The sequence below is a fragment of the Conger conger genome, chromosome 15 (genome assembly GCF_963514075.1).
Source record: "Conger conger chromosome 15, fConCon1.1, whole genome shotgun sequence".
Taxonomy (NCBI): Eukaryota; Metazoa; Chordata; class Actinopteri; order Anguilliformes; family Congridae; genus Conger; species Conger conger.
The window spans coordinates 24,920,561-24,941,376 of NC_083774.1; the positions used below are offsets into that span (position 1 = coordinate 24,920,561).

Genomic DNA, 20,816 nt, shown 5'->3' on the forward strand with positions numbered 1-20,816 from the left:
GGTCAACCACCATGTACTGGTCTCTCTATGCACCTTCCAAGGCAAATGATGTACGTCCAAAGTAAGATGGTGGAACTTTTCTTTGGGGGCATTGCATAATGAGAGATGGTGTAAATGTTTGGGCAGAAAAAGGCTACAGGGCTTGGTTTGGTTTGGTGTACAATACTAATAATACCAAAAACTTAACTTTGTGGAAATGGGTCTGTGGTTAAATCATGCGTGTCATCATAAAATCCTGATTGCAGAAGAGACTTTAGATGAAACGGAAACAAGCCACTGCTTAGGACCATTAAATGAAGATTACTTCACTAATACATAGAACATAAAAATGAAGATCGAAGATCAGTACTCCTAGGTTCTTTGAGTAGAATAGTTTTGTCCATTTCGAGAATTTCAACAAAGACTGCTCAACGGTGTCTTTGGAGGTGTCATGTGACTTCTGCTGTTGCTGTTGGACACTAGTCGGCACAGGAAGGAGGGAATGCTGCCGTTCTTTAATCTTCCTGCCGGGGCCTCACTTTAACAGCAGGCGTCAGGCCCGTCTCCTGCACGCCTTCCGTCACTTTCCCATCATCTGAGGCTCCGAGTGCTGCCAGATGGTATACAGGAAGCAGCATAGGCAGGTCTGTGAAGCCCCTTCCTTCCTCTCCCAGAAATCCACTTCACCGTGATCCTCATTCACACTGTAACGGATCACAGAATGCGAATGGCAGTCCACCCGATCACGATTGAGCTCAAATACGAACAGTGACCACCTACTCATCTCAATACATTAGTCATGTCAATCATCTGTTCGATTGTAGGCGTGCTTACAATTTTCTTTAGAAGTAATTTAATGAAAAAACTGCTTGTTGGGAAATTTCAGCTAAAAGTTGTCAGGTGTTTAAAATCCATTTCTAAGAAAACACTCAACAGTAGTAAATGCCTCATTGTGGCATGTATTATACAGAATGTGTTCAAAACGAATGAATCGGAGCATGAGCAAGTCTCTATCGACTGCAAGTGGTACTTGAAAAAGGGTTTCTCTGGAGAGAGCACGCACTTACCCATCTCACACCACGTTCAGTTCCTTCATTCTAATAAGATAAATATTTCTCCATTTAACTGCCTTCCTTTTAGATAAAATTAATAATTCATTTTCCTTGCAGCTACCTTGCAGCTACTTCAATTTTGCATTGAAAACGTGCTGTAATTTCTGTCACTGAAACTATAATAACTTCATCGCAAATGCTCAGTAGATTCCTTGTTTGTTAAAATTCATACGACTTCTTCCCTTTTAGACAGCAGTGCTTGGCGATGCCAATTCTACTCTAAAATAGCAATTGGGCCGTCTCCAAAACTGTACAGAAGCGGCTGCCTGCTGGGGGGAGCAGAGAGCTCTCTCACCCCATGTCCCGATCCACCTGCATGCAGCACACAGCCCGCAAAATGGAGCAAATGGGCCCTTTCAAGTCGGGTGGAGGAATAGTGTCCACCGCTGCACAGAGCTGCAATTAACCTCCCCGAGACCCGCCGCCCCTTCCATATCTCCATCTCACCGACTGGGCAGAAACGGCAGCCAGCCGTGCAAATGGAGGCACAGGTAGGGGGGGGGAGTGGGGGAGGCGGGTTAGACTTTGAACAAGATGGAGGGGGAGCAGGAGGGGGAGCGGGAGCGTGGGGGGGGGAGGGGCTTTTTGCGGTTCTCGGGTCCTTTGACAGTGAAAAGAGGAGCAGGTGACAGGAGCAGACTGTAGTAACCGTGTCTCCGTGCCGTTTCTCTGGAAACCTTCATTAGAACACGGCGACAGGTTTCTGGATGACATCTTCATTCAGCCACTGGGGCCGCTGAGGGCCCTGCTGCCTGCTTCATTGTACATACTGTACTATAAATTTGTTTTCTTCTGTATTGTAGGTGACACTTTTTTGGAATCTGTTTTAAACCAGGCATATTACAAGCATCAGATCACTAAAAAACAGAAAAACCGCCTAAAAATGGTGTCAGCTGTTCCCAAAATAACAAAATAAATCAGTACCGTCATCTTTTCATCTGGTAATGCATCATATTAATATTTATGGGCAATATAACGATTCCTAACAAATTGGATAGCCTTCTTTGATGAAATTATGAAAAAGGCTCATTTCAAATTCTGCCGCTGTGAATGCGGGAATAATTGTGGGTCCAGTATTGTTTGAAGAAATTTTAATATTTTAAATATTTTCATTTTTAATGCCCTTACAGATCAAATATTTTTGATATGTACTACTTTTACTAACATCCATATAATGAAGGAGTGACTGAACAGTTTTCAACACTGACATTCACATGTTCACTTAAGATGCGAGTCTGATTATTAGAGCTCAATGCTATCCTTTGATTTGCCAAACAGTGTATTAGCTTAAAAATCAACACTTTCAAGAACCAGAACCAAAAATAATATAATATAATAATATAATAATAAATAAATAAAATGGAACCTAATCATCTTATATGTCAACCAAAAAGACCTGTTTATTTGCCTCATGGTCTGAGCTGGAAAACATACTATGCTGGCAATTCCTTCATTTCATTTAATAAACTTGAATCACCCTTTTAAACTATGTTAATATGGACCTTGGTTAACCTGTGATTGACCTTCATACATATTAGATACCTTGAAATGGCATTAAAATGGTGTTAAATCAATTTCCACCTCTTTATTTGGTTTAGATTTACCATGCAGCCCACCAATAATTAAATTCCCTGTCCCCTCTGGGAGAGCAGTCTGATGCTCGTATAATCTCAGCTCTGCACAGTCAGCAGACACTGGTGTCACATGCCTGTGTGTGTGTGTGTGTGTGTGTGTGTGTGCATGTGTGGTGTGTGGGTATGTGTGTGTGTGGTGTGTGTGTCTGGTGTGTTTGTGTATCTGCATATGTGTGTGTTTGTCTGTGTGTGTGTGGGTGTGTCTGTATGTGTGTGTGTCTGCGTGCGCGCATGTGTGTGTGTGTGTATATGTGTGTGTGTGTGTGTGTGTGTGTGTTTATACTGGTACATGTCTTTGTCAAGGACAGCACGCAGCTCAGGCTGAAGGACGCATGACTGGCTGGCCGTCAGCCCCAAACAGGACGGGCAGATTTCGGGGAGATGCTTCAGACACTTTAATTACCTTGTGTGTTTTCAGATTTCACACATTTCTGCCATTTCCCCCCCCATTCCTGCACACACCTCGAGCCACCTGCGCTGAAAATGAAAACCACATTCTATCTAGCTGATACATCAGCTTTTCTAATTCAAGTAAAGGAAAGAAACTTTGGATTAAAAGCAAAAATGCCCTCAGCAGCTTTGTGTGCTGTTAAAGAAAAGGGGGCAAGGTAAAATATCCAGCTGGTTATCCTTACACACTTCTGCACACACAAACAGGGTTATACACTGTCGCACCGAGAGGACAAAAGGGCCCAATGGTGGGCAAGCACTGAGATAAGACCGCATTCAAACACAGTCGGGGCTCAATGGCTGTGAGCAACAGGATACACAGGAAACGGAGATATACTGTAGGTGGACATGCATCACTGATCTCATCTCAGCTTATGCCAGCCACCCAGGTCAGTGTCCATAACCCACCCCTACTGAGAGACAGTATCAGCGGTCAGCTGTCCCACCTCACTCTCATAACGGACTTTAACATCCAATAAGGCGGCTCGCTTTGGAGCCGGCAAAGATTGAATCTTAGAACCACAGAACTGCTACAGGTTCATCGCCATTCGAGTGGAATCCGATTTTTAAAATCATTTCACTGCAAAGGTGCTGACCAACACGTACAGACAGCCTCTGCTTCAGTTTCATTTCCACGAAGGCCGCAGAGCTTTATTACCAGTGAACTAAGGCTGCGACACTGAGATTTCTCAGGAGGGGAGGGGAAACCTGGCTATTGTGGGAGGAACAGGGGGGGTGCACGTTTTAGAGGTGTTTTACGGTCCCTGAAAGCTTCGAGAATTGATTGGCGGAGGAACGGGAGAGGGTGGCAGGGTGCTTGTGGAGCCTCCACCGGATGTTCAACAGGGGCGCCGGGCTAACTGGGTTTACAATCAGCAGCGGTCCGGAAAGGTTTTAATGCATTCCCTCCCCCCCAATTCCTCAGCTCAGAGCCCCAACACACGGAGTCTCGGGCTGCCTGAACGGTGTGTCGAGTGCGACGTCGCTCTGCCTCGTCATTATCCACAGGGGACTTTTACCCCAAAAGGCTGGTGGTAATTTGTCAGGAGGAAATGGCGCGGCCTTTTCTACCCCCCGTGTTGCCCGGGCCGATAGCCCCAGCGGAGAGCAGCGCCAGCCCCAGTCGATGCAGCAATCAGCTCTGAAGTGACGGGGTCAACGGACCACATTATTCCTGGATAAATTGCCTGGGCTGCGTTGTGCAATTTAGCGTGAAGCTGAGCATCTTCTGTTTTCTAATCGAGCACTTTGTGTCATGGTCATGCTTGCCCTGGAGAATATGCTGGTGAAATTTACATTCCTGAAGTAAACATGCTTGAAATGAATACAATTAATACGTGATAAAGACATTTTTGTTAATGTGAATACAAAATATTTTGTTGACATGCACAACTGCTGTGCTATGAGAAACACATGTATATGAATAGAAATGAATTGGTTACGCGTATTAGTAAGTTGTATTAAATAGTGCAAGATCATATTAATAAGTACAGTACATGTGGCATATGGAAACATGCAAAACTGCTATACTGATATAAAATCCCATCATGAAACCATCATGACTCGAGAAAAAAATGTCAGCAAAAGTATGGTCTAGTTTTAAAGGAACTGGGGTAGACAAGGTAACAATAAGATGGAGACTGGCTGCTCCAGGCTGATCTCAAATTACGCCTTATGAAATTCAGTTCATACAGAAATCGCCTTGCTGCTTTGTAGAGCTGCTTTGTTTATATCACTACAGCATCAGCTTATAGGGTGTAAAATAAGATACTCCAAAAACAGCACAACAATTGTAATATAATAATAACCTAATAACATTTGGTTACAGAAGGTAATGCTGACATTCTGTTTGACATGGTGCAATCTCTATTCACGTGGAACGACTGAAATGTGATGTGCGGCCATTTTGAAAAGAAACTATCATGTCCTTGCTCCCTTATCAGGCGATGATGACCCTGCCCTGATTTACAACTCAAGGTATTTCTCTCTGAATCAGTCTGGGGGGGGGGGGAGGCGGGGGATGATCTGCTATGCCTGGGTGAGGAAGGCCTTGACTCCATTGGCGGCACAAGCCAGGTTAGACAATTGAATTAAAGCCACTGATGGCTTTATTGAAAAACTATTAATCTGCTTCCAGGGGTGAGAGTGAGGAGGAGACACAGTGACACAAAAGGGGGGGTGGGGGTGAGGGGGTAAAGGTTGGTGGGGAGGGGGAGGGGGTGGGTGGGGACCGGGGAGTATAACGGGACAGACAGTCTGAATCTCCGCGCTGCTTCCCCGGGCAGCTGCAGCAGACAGATACAGCTCTCTCTCCGGCACTTCAAACGCTGCACGGCGCAGCTCAACCGGTCCACAGAGGCCCAGGCCAGGGAGCCCCCGTTCTCAGTCAGCCCTGCTTTACACGCCCTTTCCATTCCTTATCTGACACATGCAGGAGGCAGGGGCGCACACCAGCATTTCTCCCTGCAGGACACACAGCTCATTGTCTAATTATGTAATTGTAGACCGCTGCCTCTGCGGGATGGTCCAAACTGCATCCTGGGACAAGGGAAGTGCTCACAAAAACAGCTTTGTACTATGCTGTCAAAGAGTAGAAAGTAGAAAAGGCTATTTCATATTTATTGAAGTTGGTAGGTGCACAATCACTGGGTTTCAATCAACAGCACAAACACGTTTGGACTTTATCTGTGTGGAAAAAGTGTTGGTCATCATATTGTAAATGTCGTTTATTTTAAGTACTTCAGCGTCTTTGATAGAAAAAAACTTGGCCACAAATATCTGATTGTTCACAGCTACTCTCTGCTCTTTGATCACATTTGTGTTTGCCCGAGGCTCTCCCCACCTCCCCAAGAGTCCTGTTTCACAAAGTGTAGAGAAATATAACAGCCAGCTGGTGCTATAATATTAACAACCTGCTATCCTTAACCACCTTCATCTGATTTTATTCATTTATGACATGGGATATTTACTGGGTGAGGGGTCTGGAGGAAAGGCCGTGCTCTAACTGAGATGTAAACCTGCAACTTCACGACCTTCCCAGAATGCAGCGCTTTTCAAGTGAAGAAATTCCGAGAAAAGATTCATAATAAGAGCGGGAGCCCGACAGGCCGAGAGAAGGGAGAACATTTTAGGTTTGAGAATTTGAGAGAGTATCAAGCGAAGAACGCCCCGAGCCAAGTTCGCCTGTCAGACCCAGAAAGAATTTATTATGTAAACCGGAGCGCTACCTCCCAGACAAGAGAGCGGGAGAGGTGGGCGTCTGACAGCCTCGCTGAAGGTCAGGCCAGACAGACATCTGAGGCCTGCTGCAGCTTTTCGAATTTGGCTGCCTCTCTTTCCGTCTCTCAGCGCAAATCTGCTTGCTTTGAACAAACAACATGAAAGGAGTGCCTTTCAATAGCACAGCGATCCCTTTCAGGCATAAAAACGGCAACAGACAACCGAGGCTACTCAGAGTGTGCCAGAGGGCGTGTGTACGTGTGTGTGTGTTTGTGTGTGTGCAAGGGTGGGTGGTGGGGGGTGTTTATGTTGTGAATATTGAATTATAATAATTAACCATTATGATTCAAACAGATAATCTCAATTTAAAACCTCATGTGGTAATTCTCGAGAATTCAGTTTTTTGTCCTCTGGATGTTGCAACCAACCGAGGGGATTAATCGGGGCAAACTGTCGCAATGATGCCAATACTGAAATGGTATTATTGCCGCCCATCTTTGTCAGATGGAGCTGTGGGGAGAGCAGTGCTGTTGCGGTCTCACATGCGTGTGATTGGCCACTTGATGTCACTGTGTACCCACTCTCCGCCGAGTCCTCCATAGACAGACTGCTGGACGCCGTGACCAGGAACACACGGGCAGACGGAGCCGGCAGACGAAACGCTCGCGCGGCGGGTCCGATGTTGAACAGTGTCGAAAATGCCTTCATTGCTATTCCGCACCCGACCCTCTCCTCCACGCCCGCCCTCCCTCTGTCCAATATCCCCAAACACAGGGTCCACCTGCAGGGGTTCTGGAAATTGCAGTGCATTCCAGAGCTATAACACTGCATGCATTATTCCATAGCTGTGCCTCCCGCCAACAAGTATTTCTTGAATAAATGAAAAACATAAACGACTGTCAATGTGCAGTTGCTTTAATAACCAGCAACGGCTAATACGGATTTTGGCTCTCCAGATACTTTGGCGGAACTGGGTTTTGTGGACACTGTACTGGAACTTGGAATGTGTTCAGTGGAGAACTGGTTTCAGGTTCACCGTTCTAAAATCCTCGAAGACTACCTAATTGCGGAGATACCGAGTCGGTGAGATTCGCGCTCGATTGAGCTAAGCCCAGACAGGAAGAGGCGCTCTCGCTTAGTCTCCCGGTAGTTTCATGGCTGGCAGAAAGTGAAAACAAGAAGAAAGGGGACCCTTCCAATCCACCGAGCAATTTGGTTCAAATGTGAATCAATCTACCGTGAAAGTCCATTCACACGCAGGAGAAACCCTGCAGGGTGTACAGGAGGGGACGGTGTTTACTCTTGCATACCGGAATCAGTCATCTACACTGGCAGCAGGGAAAAAGATGGCGGTATTAATTGGGCCCTAGTCAGTCACCATAGGGAAATTCTCGATAGGTTATCAGACCCAGGAAATCTTTACCACAGGGTGAACTACTACTGCAACAACCAATATCAACCAGCTCCAACATTTTTCAAGGCAGGTACATGGGTATGGGCTACCTCAACATGAAAACTATGAATTCCACTTAGGAAGATGTTTGGCTGGATTAACAAGAATGCGCAAGTCAATGCTCACTCAAAATACCAAGGAACGCATCCCAATGGGACACAGAACCAAAAGACCCATTGCAATGGGATTCTGACTGTTGTTTAACACTGCCCCACCAACCTATCTCTCAATCACACATTTGAATGATTGATGTAAGCTGTGTGCCTCCTCGTTGGCTCTAGCTGGGCCAGACACCACACAGAATTTAATGGGGATGTAAATCTCTGACAAAAGCCTGACATCATCAGTAGCCGAGGTGCCTCTGCTTAGGGGGTGGGGGGGGGGGGGGGGGTGTCAGGGGTGGGGGGGCAAACAATCATTGCTACAGGGCCAGGGGTCAAGGCAGGGTACCAGTTTTGAGCCCACAGCCGTTAGAAGGTAATCTGGATCTTGCAATAGCTCTGCGGTCTTATCGTGGAAATCGCCACAGCATTCCCGCTGGAATGGACTGCAACAGAGAGGATATTGCTCGTAATTACATTGCGGAGAAGATTGGTTTACATTACCGCGCACAGGAACGAGCACTTCACGAGCTGTTAATATAAAGCCGTCTGCGCTGAACCAATGACGCTTTCGGGGCTCGTGAGTTACGACCTCCCAGCACGAGGCCCGTTCAAAGACACCGAGTGTGTCGTCACTTTAGAGCTTCTCTACCCCCCACGCTTAAATATGAATGTCGGTCACCTTCGACATTCAATCATTTCACAGACGACAGAATTATCTCATTACTAAGCCATTCCCAAAAAAATTATGAGTCATGCTCTTACGGACATCTGACATAAGTATGTTTAAACCGTTAACAGGCATACGATAATGAGTGAGTATGCCTGATTCCAAACAGGGGGTTCACCATTCTTGCTTTGGATTAATTTGCAGACATCATTTCTTGAGCACCTGTTGTTAGTTTATATGGCCAAAATAATGCAAAATATAAGCCACTTTCAACCACCAATGGCCATATTGGCAACACTGTCCTGTTTTGTATTTTACTAATAACGTGATACTGAAAATAAAATGTCCTTTCATGTGTATTTTATTCATAATTTTATTCATAATAAATAATATTAAGTAACAAAAGAGAAGCCTACACCAGCTTCGGGGGGACCTGAAAGATGTGCTTCACAGCTCAATCTCTTCAGGGTGGGTGCTCTCAAAACGACACCTTTTCTCAGAATTATCTTGTTTCTGTGTCCAGATTTGAAGGGCATCAAATCCCCAATGACCCCATTCGACAGAATGCTTTCATTATTCACACACATCACCAACGACATAAGCACACACATTTATTTTGCACTCATGCAAATTATGTAGCCTAATGTAACTACCAGCGCAAAGGTAGTTGACCTTTTAAAAATGTAAGAGTTACATTTCAGACATTTTTGCTTATTTCGGCCCACACAATAAAATACAAAAATCTGCATTTATATATTATATTATAAAAGAGAGGCGGATTAAAAAGCAAATACGACAGCTATATAATAATGTGGTAATTATTTTTAAATGCATAAATAACAGTGTAATTAGATATTTTCACATTTTAAATAGCTAATGTGTGGATATAAATGATGACTGAATTGATTAATTAACGTTTTTGAACATACAGGAAGAGCTGTATGCTTATTTTCCTCTGTTGAATAAATTAATACGTTCGTTGATAAATAACTCGTTGTCTTTGCGGTTTAACAAAAGTACTTATCAAGGCAAACGAACCATCTGCAACTATACCCACAAACTTTATTCCAAGGAGCCAAGCAAAATGACATCGAAGGTTGAAATTAAGTCACAAAAATATAACGATAAAAAACATCATTAAGAGCCAGCTGCAGGAGTACAGAATCTGCGGAGATTTGTTCTCAGTAATAAGGATTTTTGTTCTCCGATTGCCCGTGCATTAACCCGACATCTGGAGGAAAAATCTAATTAGCAGAGCATTATTTGGAACAAAAGAACAATCCATGTCTGCAAATCGGGGGCACAGACAGGGCCTGCAGCAGCCGGGGACCGTCTCCAAGAGTGGCGCGTGCCTAGAACCGGAGCAGCGTGGTCAGTGAAGTAATGAGACTATCAGCCAAACGCGCTAAGCTATGCACAGTCACACAGATCCAACTTGCTTAGTGAATATTTGTATTTCTCTCTGCTCTGCGACCCGATTCCCCTCTGAAAAACAACATATATGCTCTCCAAACCGTGCCCTTGCTTATCTTGTTGTCCATTTAACTTCAACATAGCTACTGGTGTCTACTGCGTTCTTCTCCAACCCGCGATTTCTGCCTCAGTAAAAAAACAAAAAACGTCTCTTTACTCAGATCGTGAGCAGTATTGAAACTCGTGTTTGTAAATTAGCGACACATAATTAAACGCAACACACAAGTGCCCATCGGACTTGTGAACCTTGCACTCGCAGGCACGTTTGAAGCGCTGCGGCGACATCAGTTGCGGCTCACTTCGCGGTGCTGTCCACGGTGCTGAGCAGAACAAAGGTTCACGAAGTGTGGGCTTCGCTGCCGCCTTCCCACTCAGGAGCTTGAAGGATGTCTGCAGCAGAGGCACCATGTGTACTTGATTCAATTAGCAGTCCCCTGGAGCCCCCATGGGACCGCGCTACAACCGAGCGGAGTCCTGGTTAACAAAGACATTCATCGCGGCTCTGCCTGGGCTACAGCCACCTCATTAGTCAGCTAAGCTAGTGTGCACAAAAGGCTAAAGAACACTGCATGGCCAAGCAGGCGCGCACCCGCTTCATCTAGGAGTCACTACCTTAGACTTCCCTTGCCATTTTGTAAATGTACTAAACATAAGACTGTGTAGGATGGTGTGATGAAAAGGTTGGCATATGACAGCAATGTAAAACACTTTCTCAGTTCATAATATGGGCAATAGTGTGTATTGTTGCTGCATGGCCTGCCTGCTCCACAGTCAGCAATGCATTAATGTCCCTGAATTTCTGATTTGAAGGTAAATCCATTTAATCAAACATTTAGCTATGTTTCATTAACAGAAAACAACATTAAAACAAAGAATGCTGTGATTATCTGCGTGACCTCCACAATGTACATTACAGTAGCTCACTTTTATCTTGTTACTTTAAGTTTTCAATGTGATACATAAACAAAGAAGTGTGTGTACCGGTTTTATCCAATTAAAAAATTAGATAGCAGGCCAATGCCATAGAACCATTTAGTGTATATCAGCCATGGTGATATGGTGCAAAATACTAGGGTTTTATTTATTTATTATTTATTAATTTTTTTTTTTTTTTTTGGAAGAAGTACAAAAGGAATCTCACATTTTTAGGTTGTCTTCATGTCCCTACAGAAAGTTATCTGAAGATCGTGAAAAATAAGACAATCTTGTGAAATACATACACAACACTATTTATGTTATCATAATATCTATGTTAATTATATATTTTAGTTAAACCTAGTCAAAAACACATTGTGATTTTCAATCAAATATGAACACATATTTTCACTCATTTTCAACATTTCATGATTATGATGTTGAAGTTATGACCATGTTTACATTCAATTTTTTTACATTATTGGCATTTGGCAGACGCTCTTATCCAGAGCGACGTACAACAAAGTGCATACCCATAACCAGGGATAAGTTCACTGAAAGACCCTAGAGGGAAGTACAATTTCAACTGCTACCTGTACAACAAAGATTAGGACAAGGGCCATTTTATTTTATTTTATTTTATTTTATTTTTTTATTTATTTTTTGAACAAACAAACAAACAGAGCAAAACTATCCAAACACTGCTTACCGAGCCAACTAAAAATACCGATACACAAAGCAAGTCACAGAGACAACAATTAAGGTTCACAGGGAGGTAGGGAGGGATGGGGAGAGGTGCTGCTTGAAGAGGTGTGTCTTCAGCTTGCGCTTGAAGGTGGGGAGAGATTCTATAGTTCTGACCTCAACGGGGAGTTCGTTCCACCACCGTGGAGCCAGAACAGACCGTAGTCGTGAGCGTGAGGTAGAGTTTCTGAGAGGGGGAGGTGCCAAGCGGCCTGTGGAGGCTGAACGAAGAGGTCTGGCAGGGGTGTAGGGTCTGATGATTTTTTGCAGATAAGCTGGGGAAGACCCTTTAACTGCTTGGAAGGCTAGCACCAATGTTTTGAATTTGATGCGAGCCATGACAGGCAGCCAGTGGAGGGAAGTAAGCAGGGGGGTGACGTGTGAGTATTTGGGAAGGTTGAAGACCAGACGAGCTGCTGCATTCTGGATTTACTGCTGCAACAGATGATGTATCTGATAAGATTTTATGATGATGTTAGCATTACTGAGAATGCTGACAGTGATGAGGCTGTATGGTGCAGCTGCTAAAGCTGTGGATTTGGCATGCGTTGTGTGTTTGTATTGGACAGTACATGTGTTATCGAGATACAAGTGAGCTATTTTTTTCATTCTGCATGTCAGTGTCATTTCAGTCCTAATTACCTTTGCGTGTTTTTTAAACATTTAGAATTTCCTTGCTGGGCTTATTTACAGTGATTTATAGTGAAAAGTGCCACTCCTGGAGTGACAGTTGCTCATATACACTCACCGAGCACTTTATTAGGAACACTTTTACTTTATTACACCTACTTACTTATGCGATATCTAATCAGCCAATTGTGTCGCCGCAGTGCAATGCATACAATCATGTAGATATGGGTCAGGAGTTTCAGTTAATGTTCACATCAACCATTAGAATGGGGAATAAAAATTTGATTTAAGTGACTTTGACTATGGAATGACTGTTGGTGGCAGTGGTGAGTATCTCAGAAACTTCTGACCCCTCGGAGGAATCGCCACCTTAACGTGGTGGAGGGGTTTGTGTGTCCCGGTGATCCTGGGAGCTAGGTTGTCGGGGGCACTGTTAGCCCCCAGTAGGGTCTCCCAAGGCAAATTGGTCCCGGAGGAGGGGCCGGACTAAGAGCGATTCAAAGACTCCCATGATACGGCCACACAAAGACCCAGTTACCTCGCCCGGAAAAGGGAAACCGGGGCCCCCTGCTGGAGCCAGACCCGGGAGGGGAGCTCGTCGGCGAGCGTCTGGTGGCCGGGCCCCATGGGGCCCGGCCGGGCACAGCCCGAACTGGTCACGTGGGGTCGCCGCCCTGTGGGCTCACCACCTGCAGGGGTCGGCATCGGAGTCGGGTGCTTTGTCCAACGGGCAGTAGGCAAAGGCGGGGATCCGGGCGTGCTGATCCTCGGCGTCGCAGACTGGTTCTGGGGACGTGGAACGTCACCTCTCTGGTGGGGAAGGAACCGGAGCTAGTGCGGGAGGCGGAGCGGTACCAACTAGATATAGTTGGGCTCACCTCCACGCACAGTACTGGTTCCGGAACCAAACTCCTGGAGAGGGGCTGGACTCTGTTCTTTTCTGGAGTTGCTCAAGGTGAGAGGCGCCGGGCGGGTGTGGGGATACTCACAAGCCACCGGCTGAGCGCCACTGTGTTGGAATTCCACCCAGGGAACGAGAGGGTCGCCTCTCTGCGACTACGTGTTGCTGGGGGGAAAGCTCTGACTGTCGTTTGTGCCTATGCACCAAATGGCAGTTCAGAGTATCCGGCCTTCTTGGAGTCACTGGGCGGCATCCTGGAATGGGTGCCACCCGGAGACTCCATAGTTCTGCTGGGCGACTTCAACGCTCACGTGGGCAATGACGGAGAAACCTGGAGGGGGGTGATTGGGAGGAATGGCCTGCCTGATCTGAACCCAAGCGGTGTTTTGTTATTGGACTTCTGTGCTAGTCATGGATTGTCGATAACAAACACCATGTTCGAGCATAGGGTAGCTCATAAGTGTACTTGGTACCAGAGCACCTTAGGCCAAAGATCGATGATCGACTTTGTGGTCGTATCATCAGACCTGCGGCCGTATGTCTTGGACACTCGGGTGAAGAGAGGAGCAGAGCTGTCAACTGATCACCACCTGGTGGTGAGTTGGATCAAGTGGCCGGGGAGGCTGCCGGACAGACCCGGTAAACCCAAACGTGTAGTGAGGGTGAACTGGGAACGTCTGGCGGAGGCCCCTGTTCGCGAGGTCTTCAACTCGCACCTCCGGAAGAACTTCTCACGCATCCCGGGGGAAGCTGGGGACATGGAGTCCGAGTGGGCCATGTTCAAAGCCTCCATTGCAGAGGCGGCAAGCAGGAGCTGTGGCCAGAAGGTCATCGGTGCCTGTCGGGGTGGCAACCCAAGAACCCGCTGGTGGACACCAGCGGTGAGGGAGGCCGTCAAGCTTTCGGGCTTGGCTGGCCCGGGGGTCCCCTGAAGCAGCAGACAGGTACCGGGTGGCCAGAAGGGCTGCAGCTTCGGCAGTCGCTGAAGCAAAAACCCGGGTATGGGAGGAGTTCGGGGAGGCTATGGAGAAGGACTTTCGGTTGGCCTCGAGGAAGTTCTGGCAAACCATCCGACGACTCAGAAAGGGAAAGCAGGGCTTGTCTCAGGCTGTTTTCAGCAGGGGAGGAGAACTGCTGACCCGGACTGGGGATATTGTCGGGCGGTGGAAAGAGCACTTCGAGGAGCTCCTGAACCCGAACAACACGTCCTCTGTGGAAAAGGCAGAGCCTGAAGACTCGGGGGAATCTGCACCTAGATTCGTGAGATGCTGAAGGCTCTGGACATTGTTGGGCTGTCTTGGCTGACACGCCTCTTCAGTGTCGCGTGGAGGTCGGGGACAGTACCTGTAGAGTGGCAGACCGGGGTGGTGGTCCCCATTTTCAAGAAGGGGGACCGGAGGGTGTGCTCCAATTACCGGGGTATCACACTCCTCAGCCTCCCTGGGAAAGCTTACTCTAGGGTACTGGAAAGGAGGCTCCGACCAACGGTCGAACCTCGGATTCAGGAGGAGCAATGTGGCTTCCGTCCTGGCCGTGGAACAGTGGACCAGCTCTTTACCTTGGCAGGGTTGCTGGCGGGGTCATGGGAGTTTGCCCATCCAGTCCACTTGTGCTTTGTGGACTTGGAGAAGGCTTTTGACCGTGTCCCCCAGGGAACCCTGTGGGGTGTACTGCGGGAGTATGGGGTACCGGGGCCGTTGTTACGAGCCATCAGGTCCCTGTATAACCAAAGTGAGAGCTGTGTCCGCATTCTCGGCACAAAGTCAAGCACGTTTCCGGTGGGTGTTGGACTCCGCCAAGGTTGCCCCTTGTCACTGGTCCTGTTTGTGGTATTCATGGACAGGATCTCAAGGCGCAGCCGAGGTGAGGAGAGTGTCCGGTTTGGTGACCTCAGAATCGCATCTCTGCTTTTGGCGGATGATGTGGTTCTGCTGGCTTCATCGGACCGTGACCTTCAGCACGCACTGGAGCGGTTTGCAGCCGAGTGTGAAGCGGCCGGGATGAGAGTCAGCACCTCCAAGTCCGAGGCCATGGTCCTCTGCCGGAAAACGGTGGATTGCTCCCTCCGGGTTGGGAACGAGTCTTTGCCCCAAGTGAAGGAGTTCAAGTATCTCGGGGTCTTGTTCACGAGTGAGGGTAGAAGGGAGCGTGAGATCGACAGGCGGATCGGTGCAGCGTCAGCAGTAATGCGGGCGTTGCACCGGACCGTTGTGGTGAAGAAGGAGCTGAGCCGGAAGGCGAAGCTCTCGATTTACTGATCGATCTACGTCCCAACCCTCACCTATGGTCACGAGCTTTGGGTAGTGACCGAAAGAACGAGATCGCGTATACAAGCGGCCGAAATGAGCTTCCTCTGTAGGGTGGCCGGGCTCAGCCTTAGAGATAGGGTGAGGAGCTCGGACATCCGGAGGGAGCTCGGAGTAGAGCCGCTGCTCCTTCACGTCGAAAGGAGCCAATTGAGGTGGTTCGGGCATCTGATCAGGATGCCTCCCGGGCGCCTCCCTTAGGAGGTTTTCCGGGCTCGTCCAACTGGGCGGAGACCCCAAGGGAGACCCAGAGCCCGCTGGAGAGATTATATATCTCTCCTGGCCAGGGAACGCCTCGGGATCCCCCAGGAGGAGCTAGAATGCGTTGCTGGGGAGAGGGACGCCTGGAATGCCCGGCTTTGCCTACTGCCCCCGCGACCCCACTCCGGATAAGCGGGTGATGATGGATGGATGGATGGATGGAAACTTCTGATCTCCTGAGATTTTCATGCACACTAGTCTCAAGAATTGTGCAAAGTGTCTCAAGAGCGGTGCAAAAAACAAACAAACAAAAAAAATCCAGTGAGCAGTAGTTCTGCAAACAGAAACACCTTGTTAATGAGAGACATCAGAGTGGCCAAACTGGTCAAAGCTGACAGGAAGGTGACAGTAACGCAAATAGCCAGACATTACAACAGTGGTATGCACAAGAACATCTCTGAACACACAACGCATCAAACCTCTCAGTGGATAGGCTACAGCAGTAGAAGTCGAAAAAAATAAGTCTATAAATACCTAATAAATTGCTTAGTGAGTGAACATTTTTTTACAGCAAGAAACTTTATTTCAAGGCTTGGATCCAAACTTAGTCTTGCAGCCAAAATAGAAAAAATTTAACAGAATTTTACAACATGAAGAAGTTTGACGGCGGCCTTGACCTGACTGCCTCCAGTGAAGAAGAGGATCTGCCAGACTGGAGCTCGACAGCATCAGAGCCTCAGGGAAATATCTCCCAGCTAACATCTGTACTCCTCCCTCACTCCCCGCTTTGAAATGCTCCTCGCTATCTCCCCAGCAAGCTTTCACTTTCATAAGGTGATAAGACAAACTGCAGAGGATTATTTATTTATTTTTTTACAGAGAGTTCACGGACTGATTAATTTCCCGAGCTATCACGAGCAGGGCTGGTGGATCCTGCAAGTCAGCAGGCTGAAAGCCGGGATCGGCATTCATGTGCCGTGCCGTCAGCCTTTGAAATTCAACAGATGTCTGTATCTGCCTTTGTGTGTTATCTCAATTATGCTGAAGTTTGTAATGAAATCAGATTACCGAGCAAGTGAGACAGAACACCTGTTAGCTGTGTGTGTGTGTGTGTGTGTGTGTACACAGTATGTGTGCGTGTGTGTGTGCGTGTGTGCGTGTGTGAGAGAGGGGGTGGGGAGGTACCCGCAATGCTGGGATTGAAATCCCATATTAAAAAACGCTAATATCAATATTTAATGAACAATATCACATGCAAATCAAATGAAAACAAAAAACACATGTGCACACAAAAAAAACAGTATGTGTATTAAACACAACGTATTTAAATTTCAAAACCACTGCATAATATTTATCCTCACTGATGAAATGCTACGTGAGAAGTGAACCCTGCCTGAGATCAGCGGTGTGGGTGTCCTGCAGAGGCTCTTAATGGCCGTAATGGTGGGTGATGGGCCGTTTGATCCACAGCAGATGTGCGTCTGAAGACAGCTGCGTGTGATTGCGGCGTGATGTATGCCGTCTGGCCCCTGGGAAATCGTACGGGCGCCCTCACCGAAGCAGGCGCGGCGCGGTAGATCAGTCACGCTGAATCCGTTCGCTTTAATTAAAAGCCTTCTGACAAATTGTGAGACCAGCACGTAGCGGCTCTTTCACAGCTGATGGCTGTCGGTGAAATCCCACATCCGACCGAGCACAAGCGCCCGGTCTTTAAACACGGGCGTACGTCAACCACGGTGGCAGCAATGGATTTTTTAAATTCCCTACAGCACAATAGAAGTCTTATCAAAAATAGTAAGCACATCAAAATACGTGCAGAGCAATAAAGCACTGTATCATCAATAGTGCATTCTGTGTGTACTCCTGTGGATGTAGTAACTATATAAATCTACAGATCTATAAGTATAAGTAAATGTATCCTTTAAATGTCCCCATCCTTCTGTGAGAAGTGGCATTAAGAATGAATTAGGTTGCTTCTAGGTCTACTATATATCCATTTAATTTAAATTAAATTATTTGACGTACATAATATCAAATATTTTACACCAATTTTTTCATGCAATATATCCATAATGCAGAACAGCCATTTTTCGAAACATCCAATGTACTTGTTGAAAAGAAATGAAAATCAGCAGAAATAAACTCGACGTCTCTCTCTCTCTCCGCACGGACGCGCGTGCGTGCCTGCGTTTGGGTAGGGCCATCTCACATACGGCAGGTCACCCCAGCCCGCCCCACCCGCCCGCCGGCCCACCCGTGCACACACACCAACGCCTACCCCCCCCCCCCCCCCCCAAAAAAAGGCTCGAGGGAAAATCACTACCATCACAAGAGCCAGAGAAATAATTACACTGCCTCCATTTCAAACAGCAGTCTGGGCATGGCTGGAAAGCGCTACTGCTCAGCTGCGACAATAACACTCATCCAAATGAATTCCCCAGCACTTTACTGCATGGCTGCAAGTGCTAATTTATTTTGGCGACCAGCTGGAAAGAAAAAAAAAAAAAACATTAATGTGCCACTTATATTCCCTCTTCTTTTGAATAATGCATTGCTACCCCCCCTCCACCCCCCACACTTCCACCCAGTGTGGTAGCAGGTTTAAAAGCCGTCCCTCTCTGTTCTGACAGTATATTTGTAGAGTCATCTCCTGAAATCTTGAACTCATATAAACCATGATGTAAGATGGTAGAATATAAGTAATAGTGGGACTATGTTATCATACAGTATGTTTAGAAAGCGTTATTGAAAATCTTAATTTCCACATTACATATGCAAGTTATCCACCACATAGATTTGACTTCTCCCTCAGTCCCTAAAATTCAATAAGCAACAGGTTCCAATAAATAAACTTCAGTCGCAACTTCAGTCTGGGTGAACCATACCGAAATGCTTTTGGAATAATATTCAGTGGATATTCTGATTTGCCCTTTGCTGCCGCTGATATTTCACACACTTATCTCTGCGTCTTTGATCAGTGAATCCTCCTGTATCCCATGAAGGGCTGTAGTGAAGTTATCAACCTGAAGCCTGCCTGCGCTGTGGGCTCTTTCCTCTGCTGGATTAGACAGCACTGCCCATTAACACCTTCATCCCCTCATCCGGCTCACACCATTTCCCTCCACCAGTAATAGCAATATAATAATAACAATGTGTTATTCAGCTGGCACTCTTATCCAAAGGGACTTACAGTTGATTAGACTAAGCAGGAGACCCCTCCCCGGAGCAATACGGCCCAACAGCTCAAGGGCCCAACAGCAATACTCACACCTCCCACACACCTGTGGGCACACCCACCTGAACCACCAAACCAGACCTCCTGTGTGTCTCCTAACAACATGTCCCTCCCTTTATGAAGACAGTTGGTGCCCCCACCCCTCCATCTCCCCTCAGGGCCCACAGGCAATTAACAGCAGCTCCCCTGGCCACCAGTCAGACCTCCCTCTCCCCGGGTGTGGTGGATCTGCACGTCACTCACACATACCCATTATTTTTATGCAGATCACCAACAGATATGGAGATTTAAGGGGGGCTAGGGGGCTAATGAGATGCCATTTTGTTTTTCAAGGAACCCACTTTCATAATGGCACTAATTAGGGAAAAATAATAAATACGTCCTCACAAAGATAGAAAATAAGAGAGAAAAAGGGGAGAGACAGAGAGAAAGAGAGAGCGTCAGAAATCACAAAGCATGGCATTTATTTGAAGTAGATAATCAATTGTTCAACCAATCAGAATGCATCTGCTGCTGTCAGAAAGTGCTGAACAAAGCACATTATCCAGAGAACTGAAGATTATTCCCTGATGCAGGAAAATGGTACAAACAATCAAGTTCCCATTATGTCAATGCAGGCAGCAATGCGCAATATATCTATCGATCCAGGAAGTTTGTTTAGAAAATGGAATTTGTAGTGCAACTGAAACTCAATCTGAGATTGGGATTTCGGATTCTAAGGACAGACCACTGTACGGTTGGAAAAGAGTAAAAATAAAGGGGAACTGTATGGAGGATGTATTTATATAGGCGTACTGCTACACCTACAGACTTGCATCACTTTTTCAAGAATTTTTACGGAACGTGTCTTTAAATTAGAGCATACATCATTAAAGTATAAAATGGCAAAATAACCCAGTGAATACCAAAATCTACAGAAAAAGGGGACTACTTTCATCTGTTGCAGTTAAAGATAATTCACCTAATGATTTCACAGATGTTATTATGATGCTTCCTGGCTCACTGTGGAGCTTTGTAAACAAAAGCTTACAGTCTCAGAACCAGGATAAAACATTTTTCAAATAATGTCAAACAATATTTGCATGTCTTTTTAGTTTTTTCTTGCACTCATCAAAAACAGCAGGTGTATCTCATCTTTCAAATAAACTTTGTACAGAGTAATGCTTTATGAACAGCACATGGCAAACTCACTAAAATCCAGCACCTTTGATGATGCACACAAAATAACATGTGGAAATAATAAAGACTGTGCTTGAATGGACTTGCATGCATTCAGGTACAGTATGAATATGCCCTTACTGTATATCGGCACATATTCATGTATGCAGGCATTCTGAATTGATAGGTCTCTGAGGCGCAGCAGACTGGAGATCTCTCTAAGTCGCTATCACTTTGGTTGAAATGTATTCCTGCGATTTGGGTTTTACGGCGTCTCTATTAATCTGCGTGCAGGCTTGTGGCAGTGGCACAGCTCCCAAGCCTCGTAACAGGACAGAGAGAGTGTGTGAGAGGGTGGTGAAGGAGAGCAGAGTGACAGATAGAGATGGATGCTTCGACCGCTACACGCCTCACATCGTAAAGTACCGACTGCCCCGAGGTGCCCATAAAGGCAGCCGCATTAAGATAATAATGTTGTATAGTAATTATTAAAGAGCAATAAAGTAAGTTTAGTGCCCTCTCCAGGCTATTGGCTTAGGGACTCGACATATTTCAGCGTCCTTGGAGCGGCTCGGCTCTGTGGGAGAGGACTCGCTCGGCTGAAGAAGGGTTTAAAGTAAAGGAACGGGGTGAGC

The 20,816-nt window shown here is 46.4% G+C and overlaps 1 long non-coding RNA gene across 1 annotated transcript in view; it reads right to left on the reverse strand.

Annotated features, from left to right (window-relative positions):
- Positions 1 to 165: 165 nt before the first annotated feature.
- LOC133112130 (uncharacterized) overlaps positions 166 to 20,816 on the reverse strand; it is a 48,427-nt gene continuing 27,776 nt past the window's right edge. Inside the window, exon 2 of the long non-coding RNA XR_009705042.1 lies at positions 166 to 683. This is a non-coding gene — a long non-coding RNA (uncharacterized LOC133112130). The remainder of the gene's footprint in view (positions 684 to 20,816) is intronic.